The sequence below is a fragment of the Scylla paramamosain genome, chromosome 19 (assembly GCF_035594125.1).
Source record: "Scylla paramamosain isolate STU-SP2022 chromosome 19, ASM3559412v1, whole genome shotgun sequence".
Classification (NCBI taxonomy): Eukaryota; Metazoa; Arthropoda; class Malacostraca; order Decapoda; family Portunidae; genus Scylla; species Scylla paramamosain.
In genome coordinates this window covers 3,057,465-3,069,616 of record NC_087169.1, presented here as the reverse complement: position 1 = coordinate 3,069,616, position 12,152 = coordinate 3,057,465, and positions in this window count along the sequence as shown.

The window sequence follows — 12,152 nt, the reverse complement described above, 5'->3', positions numbered from 1 at the left end:
CAATTATCACATCGTTTCATTACACTTTCTCATTCATTTTTGTTTCAGCGGGGCATTTTTACCGCAGATTTTCTTTTCATCTGTATTTTTCTTTTGTTTGTTTACCTTGCCTTCTCTTTCGTCTTACTCTGGCCACCATTCTCTCTCTCTCTCTCTCTCTCTCTCTCTCTCTCTCTCTCTCTCTCTCTCTCTCTCTCTCTCTCTCTCTCTCTCTCTCTCTCAGTAGCGAAAGGTGTTTTTTTTTTTCTTTTTTGTTAATGTGTCAGGGTACATGGTCTCTGTCTGACAATGAACGGAATGAATGGAGCAAGTTTTGATGTCGACTTGCCGTGGAGGAAAATTGTTTAGTTATTTTATTATATATATATATATATATATATATATATATATATATATATATATATATATATATATATATATATATATATATATATATATATATATATATATATATATATATATATATATATATATATATATATATATATATATATATATATATATATATATATATATATATATATATATATATATATATATTCGTGATTCGTTTTTCTTTTTTTCAAACAATTTTTCTTTTGAACTGAATTTTTTTTTATATTTCTTATACAATATATATATATATATATATATATATATATATATATATATATATATATATATATATATATATATATATATATATATATATATATATATATATATATATATATATAATAAAAACAATTTTCCTGAACGTGAAAATATAATAAATGATAAACGACTCATTACAAAAGCACACTACTTCAACTGTCAGAAAGCACAATGGGCAGAAATGGTCATTACGACGCCAGTACTTCACTCAGTTACTAAACACCACCACCGCATTACTTTCCTCTCGCTTTCTTTTCTACACTACCAGCGTGACGCCCTCCACGCCCCTGCCACCCACGCCAAGCACTTCACACACATTAGAAAAACTGACTGAACAACACAACTCCACTCGTCTGCAGAGAGAGAGAGAGAGAGAGAGAGAGAACATTTGAACATTTATTTATAGCCATTACATACATTGTATATTTATATTCCATAATTTTTTTATTATGGCTAGCCTTTTTTTAAGCGTAAGCTTTTCAGGCAAAGAGAGAGAGAGAGAGAGAGAGAGAGAGAGAGAGAGAGAGAGAGAGAGAGAGAGAGAGAGAGAGAGAGAGCCCCTGCCACCACCACCACCACCACCACCTTTCATCACCAGTTGTTACCTTCAAGCTGCCATCGCATACGTATTGCCTTCATTCCCTATTACGTTACAGATATGACACCTGAATACTACTGATGCCGCCGCCGCCGCCACCACCACCACCACACCAGTCCATTAATAAATAAAACCAGTATTTCCTGTTCATGTATTTTGTCTACGTAATGAAACAGCGGAGGGAAGCATCACGTAGACAGACAAACACACATTAGTCTCGCCATCAGTCCTCCATCAACAGACAGACTGACTGACTGACTGAATGATTGAAAGACGGACAGACAGACACAGATTGCTCTCCACCAGTCCTCCATCAACAGACTGACTGACTGACTGACAAAGACGGACAGACAGACAGGTGGTGTACTTGTACTTATCTGCTCAGCTTCTCAACTTACTTAACTGCAACCTCAATCATGTAACTTTCATCATCACAGAGTCAGGAAAGTTAAAATATAGCCTCATTTGCTGTCAATCTCTCTCTCTCTCTCTCTCTCTCTCTCTCTCTCTCTCTCTCTCTCTCTCTCTCTCTCTCTCTCTCTCTCTCTCTCTCTCTAACGTCACATCACACAGGTCATTATATAGATGAAATTTTTGAAATATACACACATTTCCCAATAAATAGTTTTCTATGGCAAGTTTACATAAATAGTCCAATAACAGCATTCAAAACCACAAATTACTACCTTTCATTACGTGTGGAGCTTCAATCTCAAATAAAAACCATTATATATATTGACTCAAATAAGGTAACACTCACCTAGGACACGAGGAGCAGGGGAGAGCAGGCGAGGAAGAGAGGGGAGAGGGTGGCAGGCAGGCGAGGGAGTGGGGAGGGAGAGGAGGGGAGAGAAGGAAGGCCTGAAGCAGGGAGGTGAAACAAGCGAACGAGTGACTGCAGTTTGCTGATTACAGGAGTACACACACACACACACACACGACCATCTCTATAAACCCTGACAACTGTAGCGTCACCATCACCACTACCACCACCGCCACCACCACCACTCCCAACTACCACCACCACCCCAACCCTCAACCACACCCAACAACCACAACACCTTTACGTCCGCTACCCCCACCACTATTACTCAACCACCACCATCCCCAAGAACCACAACCACCTTTACCACAAGCCAGTCACGTTCACCATCACTACCAACACCCCCTACAACCATTCCAACCCCCACCCTGCAACTACCACCATCATCACCAGCCAGTCACGCCATCATCCTAGTCATCCAAACCACTTCCATCCTCAACAAACACACACACACACACACACAAACACACCAAACACCACCACAACCACCACCTCAACCCAGTCACGTCCGCCATAGCCACCTCCACCTCCCTCTCCACCTTCCTACTCTCCACATCTCTCTTCCCTATCCACCAACAGGCCAGCCATATTCACATCCACCTCTCCCTCCACACCGTAGTCCACCACAACATACCCGCCGAGGAAAGACGCAACACCACTTCACCGCCGTAACACAACCGGAGACCCGTCACGTCAGCGGGCACAGGGCGAATGGCTGAGGAGACGGCGAGGAGAGAGTATCACGTGACTTGAATACTTGGCGCTGATTGGTGGAAGGTGTGCTGAGGTAATTGTCACTAAGAACAGAGCCACTCTCGCAATACTACTTGTAATGATACAAAATAATAGAATCACGGTTATATTAGCAGTAGAAGACACTTACCAATACACTGTGAGGCAAGAAGTAAGGACAAATGAAGGATACATGAGCTTTACGAAGAGTAAGAAAGAAAACGGAAAAATAGAACGCTCTGATTGGCAGTCGGGAAGCAGGCCACCACCTCAGCTCTCGTATTTATTGAGGCATATGTAGACTTGAAATAGCGACTTGAGTCTAATGAAATAACGTAATACATATAGTGCGGGTGTTTTCACCAATGAGAGACAGGCTAATGGGGGAAATGCAACAAGGCATTCTCAGGTATCACAAATGCACTTGTTTTTCATGAAGCATGAAGCAAGGTTATGTGCCTGTGTTCTGAAAAGCTTTGCTCTCTCACCAGACTATTTTCAAAGGCCACAGAGATAATTACACGGGTTTTCAAGATTGTTTCTCCGGATGATGCTGTAGAGACCTTACCAGTCTGTCACTAGAACCGTACAAACAGCCTGAAAATCTGTGTAATTTCAACTACAGCCTCAGGAAAATAGTCGGGGTGCGGGCAGAAATGTTTCCGGATACTATCTAGAGTCTCTATACACATCTGTTGTGTTTTGCTTTACTCTGCGAGAAATTAACGTGTAAGTTGTGTGACGCGGGAACGGCTCGCCTGGGTGGACCTCCGCCTTCTTTCTTCTTCCTCGGGTCGCTACGTACTTAAGTGGCGACGCGTGGCAGTAAGGGATCAAAGCCTTACAGGAAACAGTTAGCAAATGACTGATTAAATTTTTTTGTATGTGTCAGTGAAGGAAATGTACAGGCACGAGTAACACACCAATACATCATTATACAATTAACATTTCTCATCATCTTTATTCTCTTCATTATGCACATCACTGTCATCATTTTTATCACCCTCCTCATCCTCCTCCTCCTCCTCCTCCTCCTCCTCATCATCATCATCATCATCATTCTCATCTCCACCATCACCACCACCATCATCATTATCATCATCATCACCACCATCACTCTCGTCACCATCTTCACGAGGTCATCGCCATTCTTTCTCGTCCTTCTGGCAGTGATGACCCTAATGACTACACTGAGAAATGGTCTTCATCCGCGGCCATTATCAACATTAATACCATCACCATCATTATCATCACCTACGACCATCATCGTCATCATTGTCATCACCATCATTCATTCTTATCATCCTGATTTTTTTTATTGTTCCTAAACCCACCAAAACCATCATCACTACCACCACCACTATCATCATCATCATCATCATCATCATCATTGTTCGTCATTATCATCCTTACGTCTTATGTGAAATTTTTACAGCGCAATGTTGATTACGAAAGAAGCAAAGGGAAAAGAGAAGAGAAGGAAGAAAAAGAGGAAAAGGAGGAGGAGGAGGAGGAGGAGGACAAGATGTTGGGTGATTATGGCCATACGAGAGAGAGAGAGAGAGAGAGAGAGAGAGAGAGAGAGAGAGAGAGAGAGAGAGAGAGAGAGAGAGAGAGAGAGAGAGAGAGAGAGAGAGAGAGAGAAATAGCTTCTTTACCTCTCTCCCCTTCCTTCTCCTTCCCTTTATTCCCTCTCCCTTAACTCTTTCCCTTCCTAATTTCCACCCATTTCTAATTACTCCACTCCTCTACCTTCGTACCCATCCCTGCCCTCCCCTTCCAAAACCCTGACTCCTTTCCCTTAATTCCTCCCCTTTGCTCCCCTCTCATTCCTCCCTTCTTAATCCACCAACTCTTACAACTTACCCTTGAACCCCCCTTATCTTTCACTCCCTCCCCCTTAACTTCATCCCTTAACCCTTTCCCTCTTGACCGCCTTCCGCCGCGCCCCGTGACTCACGCCGCACGCACCGCCATGAACTATATTCTGAAACTTTTTTCGTGCCGCACCTTCACTGCACTCAAAAGTCTCTGCATACAATACAGGTTTTATTGACATACAATCAATATTTTTACATTATTAAAGGATAAATACCCTTGAGAACCCGGCTAAGCGTCTGTGTGGCCTCGGGAAACAGTCTTCATGAGAGACCAGAGCGTTTTCAAGGTTGTTTTTTACGGTTCTAGTGACAGATTTAACAATATTTCTGCATTACTAGCAGGAGAAACACTGTTGAGAACCCGGCTAAGCGTCTCTGTGGCCTTGGAAAACAGTCGTGACGAGAGCCGGAGCGGTTCAGAACACGGGGACTGATATTCTCAAACGTTCCGCCGTCTCATCTCCACAATTTGCAGTCTGCTTTACTGGAAGTTTTTGAGCTTTCCTTCATTCACGATGCTAGTGGTAAAGGAAGATGACCAAGGGATACCATTGATCGTACTTGTATGCTCTCTGTTACCTTTCTTGGTTCGTGGAATTTTGACAGGCTATAGTGGAAGTTGTTGCGGTTTTCAAGGGTGTTTTCATAGTTCCAGTGATAGTTTAACAGGCTGTGATGGAAGCTGTTGGGGTTTTCAAGGGTGTTTTCATGACTCGAGTGATAGTTTAACAGGGTGTGGTGGAAGTTGTTCGGGTTTCCAAGGGTGTTTTCATGACTCGAGTGATTGTTTAACAGGCTGTAGTGGAAGTTAAATTAGCAGATGACACAAAGTTAGGTGGTAAGGCGACGTGCAATGAAGACTGCAATGAACTTGAGGAGGAGCTTAACAGACTGACGGAGTGGAGTGGTGAGTAGCAGATGTCTGCCTCTGTACTTGCAAAAATTTAGTTTGGCAATGGAGAGAAGAATCCAAACTTTAAGTACCACACACACGCTCTCTCTCTCTCTCTCTCTCTCTCTCTCTCTCTCTCTCTCTCTCTCTCTCTCTCTCTCTCTCTCTCTCTATTTATATATATATATATATATATATATATATATATATATATATATATATATATATATATATATATATATATATATATATATATATATATATATATATATATATATATATATATTGGAAACTCCGCCATCTTTATCGCGTGGTGGCGAGGAGGCATCCACTCCCTGCCCCGCCCCTCGCCTCGCCGCGCCGCTGGCTGGTGGAATCAGCCTATCCTTGCCTGAGTGCCACGTCTCCCATTGGTCGGCGCCGCGGAACTGAGTCATCTCTAACATAAGAACATAAGAAATAAGGGAAGCTGCAAGAAGCGACCAGGCTTACACGTGGCAGTCCCTGTATGAAACACTCCTACCTATTTCCATCTGTTATCCCCATCCATAAACTTGTCTAATCTTCTCTTAAAGCTCTCTAGTGTCCTAGCACTAACTACATGATTACTGAGTCCGTTCCACTCATCTACCACTCTATTCGAGAACCAATTTTTTCCTATCTCCTTCCTAAACCTAAATTTTTCAAGCTTGAACCCGTTATTTCTTGTTCTACCCTGGTTGCTGATCCTAAGAATTTTGCTTACATCTCCCTTGTTATAACCCTTATACCACTTAAAGACTTCTATCAGGTCCCCTCTTAACCTACGTCTCTCTAGAGAATGTAAATTTAACCGCTTCAACCTCGCTTCGTAAGGAATACTCCTCATCCCCTGTATCCTTTTAGTCATTCTCCTCTGTACTGATTCTAATAGACCTATATCTTTCCTGTAATGTGGGGACCAGAACTGCACAGCGTAGTCTAGATGAGGTCTGACCAGCGCCAAGTATAACTTTAATATTACTTCCGGCCTTCTACTTTTAACACTCCTAAAAATGAATCCTAGTACCCTATTTGCCTTGTTTCTGGCTTCTATGCATTGTTTCCCTAGACGGAGTTCAGAGCTAACTATAACTCCTAAATCTTTCTCGTACCCTGTACCTACCAGAGTTTGGGTGTTTAATGTGTACCTATTGTGTGGGTTTCCTCTACCTACGCTAAGCACTTTGCATTTATTGATATTAAATTGCATTTGCCATCTATCCGTCCATTCATTCATTCTATCTAAGTCTGTCTGCAAGGCGATGGCATCCGCTTCTGACCTAATTAATCTACCTATCTTTGTGTCATCCGCAAATTTACTAACATCGCTACTAATTCCACTTTCCAAGTCATTGATATATATTAGAAATAATAATGGCCCTAATACTGATCCCTGTGGCACCCCACTAATGACATGACCCCACTCGGATTTCGAGCCGTTTATTAGCACTCTCTGTCGCCTGTTACCAAGCCATGACCCTATCCAACCTAACACCTTCCCATCTATCCCGTGCGCCCTAACCTTTCTCAGGAGCCTTTGATGGGGCACCTTGTCGAATGCTTTACTAAAGTCCAGATATAAGATATCATAACTATCACCATTATCTACTGCCTCGTACACCTTACTGTAAAAACTTAACAAGTTTGTCAGGCAAGACTTCCCCTTCGTGAAGCCATGCTGTGACTGATTTATCAAGTTATGTTTGTCTAAATGTTCCCTAATGTTCCTGGCTATTATTGACTCTAACATTTTACCTACAACTGAAGTTAAGCTGACAGGTCTATAATTAGACGCTAAAGTTTTATCCCCTTTCTTAAAGATGGGTACTACATTAGCCTGCCTCCACATTTCTGGTACCTCACCCGACTCCAGTGATTTCCTAAAGACAGAAACTAACGGCTCACTAATAATCTTTTTACATTCCTTCAGTACTCTGGGATATATTTCATCAGGTCCTGGTGACTTGAACTTTTTTAGCCTATCTATCTCCTGCTCCACTATCTCCCTAGTTATGGAAATATCCGTCAGCTTCTCATACTCATCTGCTCTAAACACCTGTTCACTATCTGGCATATCCTGCATGTTTTCCTGAGTGAAGACAGTTAAAAAATAATCATTCAGAAGTTTACTAATCTCCTCCCCAGAACTAACCAGCTCCCCATCTGCTGCCTTTAATGGACCTACAGTATCCTTATTTTTCGTCCTGTATACCTGATAAAATCCCTTGGGGTCCGTCTTCGCCTGGCTGGCTACCTTTAATTCATAATTGTCCTTAGCTTTCCTCGTTAACTTCCTGACTGTTCTAACTAATTCATTATACTGTGTCCTTAAAACTTCCTCACCTGCCCTTAATCTCTTATATATACTTCTCTTACGCCCTATATAATGCTTTAACCTAGCAGTCATCCATTTAGGGTCATTTTTTTGTGATCTTATTGTTTTATACGGGATATTTGCTAATTGACCTGTATGAACTTTATCTACGAAATATTTATACAATTCATCTACATTTACTTCACCTAAACCCCTCATCTCGTTCCCTACCATCCTCTCCCCTCCCTCATCAACTCGCCTCGACCTTACCTCTCTCATTTCAGCATGACCTGACATTCCAACATACTCACGCCTATCTCCCCCCTTCCTCTTTCCTCCTCCCTTCTGGAGCCTCACCTCACCTCCCTCATCCTGCCTTATCTCTCTGAACTCCGTCCCTGACCTGACCTCACCCTGCATCCCTTGCCAGTCCACTCCTTGGAGGTACCTTATTAATTCTTCAAAATCTGCTCTCCTAAAGTCAGGTATTTTACTAGTGTTTTTATTTCTAACAGTTTCTTCCCATTCTAGATTGTACCTAATTTCCCTATGGTCACTGTTACCTAGCTGTCCTCCAACCTCTACCTGCGTAACTGCTTCCTCCCTGTTAGTAAGAATTAAATCTAGAATATTATTCCCCCTTGTGGGTTCTACGACTACCTGTTTTAAAAAATTATCCTGAATTACCTTAAGGAATTCCTCTGCTTCCTTGTTACCCACAATCAGACTCCAGTCGATATTCCTAAAATTAAAATCCCCTACCACACATACCTGACTGTACCTGCCTGCTCTATTTAATTCCTGCCACAGTGAGGTGTTAATTTCCTCTGTACTGGTCGGTGGTCTGTAAACTACCCCTAGTACTACTGACTGTGATCCTTCCTTAATATCTACCCATATCGACTCTGCTTTGTTATCTGTTTTAATTCTATTGTTCATACAGCACTGTAATGTGTCCCTAACGTATAACGCGACACCTCCTCCTCTCCTGTTTTCTCTATCTTTATAGAACATTGTATACCCATCTATCTTAACCTCTGGATTAAATACTTTTCCTGACATATCTAACCAAGTTTCAGTTAAAGCAATGATATCAAATTTCTCTACACTCGCTATTCCTCTAAGCAAGTCTATTTTATTCAGAATACTTCTACAATTTGTGTAGTAAACACTTAAGCTATTTCTCACCATCCCTAAGCTAGTTTCCTTTCTAGATTTAACTAATTTGCCCCTTGCCTTCTCCTCACTACCCCTTCTTCCCTCCCGACTAACGAAAAAAGTGCTGGAGTGCAGTTACCTCCCGCTCGAGTGTTTCGGCCAAAACACGAACACCCTGGCGTGACAAATGCACTCCATCCCTGGCGTACAAGGTGTCCCTGCCATAGAAAAGGTCCCAGTTGTCGATGAACGTCCATCCATTACTCCTACAATGATTCGCGAGCCTGCGATTCACTGTAATAGCCCTGGACAGCCACTCAGCACCAACTCCCCTCCTCGGCAAGACACCACATACCACGGGGATCCCACCCTTGTCCCTAATCCTGTCCAAAGCCTGTCGAAACCTCCTGATAAGCTCCTCACTCCTGACCTTACCAAGGTCATTCCCTCCCGCACTGAGAAAAACAATGGGCTTGGTCCCATCTTTTTCCAAGCACGTGTCTATCCTATCAGCTACCTTCCCTATCCCGGCCCCCGGCAAACACACCCTCGACCTACGCTTCCTATCCCTAGCACAGAACGCACTATCTAAGTGCCTAACCTGACTATTACCAAACACAAGCACTCTACCTTGGTGCAGGGTAACTGCATCTGCCCTCCTTCTTGCCTCCTCCAGCCCTGTCCACCTCCTTCTCCTTCCCCTCCTCCAGCACATTGAAGGGATTCTTCGTCTCCACGGAAGGTGCCCTGAGCACCTTCACCCTCTTGGCTCCCCTGCACACAACCGACCACTGCTCCTCCGTCGCCTTACTAGGTAAGGTGACGGTGGGGCACGACCCTCCCACAGGTGCTGAGATCCTCTCATAGAACTCAGCCTGCAGGTCTGAGATCCTCTCACGAAACTCAGCCTGCACCTCCGAGATCCTTCGATGGAACTCAGCTAACGCTCCGCTCCCTCCCTGTACTCTGTTCACGATCGCCTGAGGCGCAAGCCCCTCCCTCACGGCGGAGCGTGGCGGGCCCTGGATTCTGTCCCCACTGGGTGGCGGTGTCCCGAGGTGTGGCGGAGGGTTTGACATTGTTTTGGTGACGTGATAAACACTGCCGGACGCCTCACTCTCCTACACACACTTTCACGTTATATTATATTTATATTGCAATTACAACAAAAGAACAAACAAGTAAATAAATAAATAAATAAATAAATAAATAGATAAAATAAAATGATAAAATAAAAACATGCAGTCGTGTTGACAGGAACTGGAGTTTTTTTTTAATATACACAAATTTAAAACATTTTACTTCAAAACTGATGAAAGGCAAGAGGAGCCTGCTCTCAATAAACAGCATCATAAGCAAAGCAGGACGGTCTGCCCGTCATCTTTCATTCTAACACTATACTTCCTTCACCCAAACTTTGCCCCCCCCTCCCCTCCACTCCCCTCCCTTCCATCCCACCCAACTAACACTCTCTTCCTTCACCCAAACTGTCTCTCTCCTCCCCCCCTTACGTTACCTTACGTTACTCTCCTACACACTGGTCTGCCCTTCACGTGTTACTGCTAATCCCTCCAGTCCCTCACCCAGGCCGAATGCTTCCTTCCCCCCCCCTCTCTCTCTCTCTCTCTCTCTCTCTCTCTCTCTCTCTCTCTCTCTCTCTCTCTCTCTCTCTCTCTCTCTCTCTCTCTCTCTCTCTCTCTCTCTCTCTCTTATGTATATATATATATATATATATATATATATATATATATATATATATATATATATATATATATATATATATATATATATATATATATATATATATATAACAATTAGTGAGTAAAAAGCGTGTGAGCAATGCAAGGCGTGGTTGAGGTGGCATGAGCGACGCAGCCTGTTGGGCCAAGGCAAGCCACAGGCCTGGCCGGCTGAGGGTTATGGTCCCACTGGGAATTAACGCTGGCTCTGCCGCTCTCTTTACCACGTTTCAGGTGAGGGGTTGCATGTTTACAGTCCAGGTGTCCCTAAGCATCTCGAGATGACTAATATCATTCTCTCGGCCGCCCACAAATTTACAAGTGTATATACTCGTCACTCCGTGTCTTCTTGTCATCAAATGCTAACGATGTGATGATAAAAAAAAAAAAACTGACGATCTATTTCTTACTTTTTAAAGACCATAATAGCAGCTATCAAAAAAAAAAAAAAATGGGTCTACAGATGATAGTTCGTGTACAAGACATGCAAATCTACGTCCACTCATCCAGAAATGTATCTAATCTTGTTAAGTTCCCTATTAAATAGTCACTACCACTGGATTACTGTTTCTCTCTGGTCACACACGAACATGCGCATATTCACGGGCAGCAAACACGCAAGGTACACTCAAATACTCCGGAGCAAAGCTGCCTCATCTTGTTTCATTGATCAGCCCACTCTTGCACACTTTCAAACCAAAGCCATTTTTCATTTACCATCGACGATTTTATATTCGAATCAAAATTTAAATGACGTTTGAGAACTTTCAGCCAAAATTCGTTGAGGGCCGTGACGGCCTTGGGCGCCGCACGGGGGGAGAAGGTGGCTGTCGGGTCCGGCCTGGGGCCCAAGGCAGAGAACTGGCAGCAGGTCCTTCTTTTCCTTTGCGGCCTCAAGCTTCAGTAGTAGTCGTCCACTTGCAGCGCCTTACACTAGGCAAGGGGTCGCCATAAGCAAGAGATCAATGTCTGCCATTCACCAGATGTTGCCCGGAGGGGGGAGTCCTTATGGGGAGTAAGGGCTCTTTCCATAGAGTCTGGTGGAGGGTGTGTACGGGTCCCTTGATTATGATGACGCCGGGCTGAACAACTCGCCATGAACGAGGGCACGCCGTGCACCATGCACCAGACACTGGCAGTACGAGGGGTCCTTTAGGGGAGAAAAGGGCTCACTTCATGACAGTGGTTGGGGAGTGGTGTGTGGTGGGTCATTGCTCATGGCGACCCATGTGAGGCGCGGCAAGGTTGCATCGTCACTGCCCTCACACCCAGGGACTGGGGTGGACCCTTGGGGAGGAAGGGTTCGTCCTGGTACCTATGTAGTTAGGTAGACAATGTCGTATAGCTATCGCCGCGCCCGCA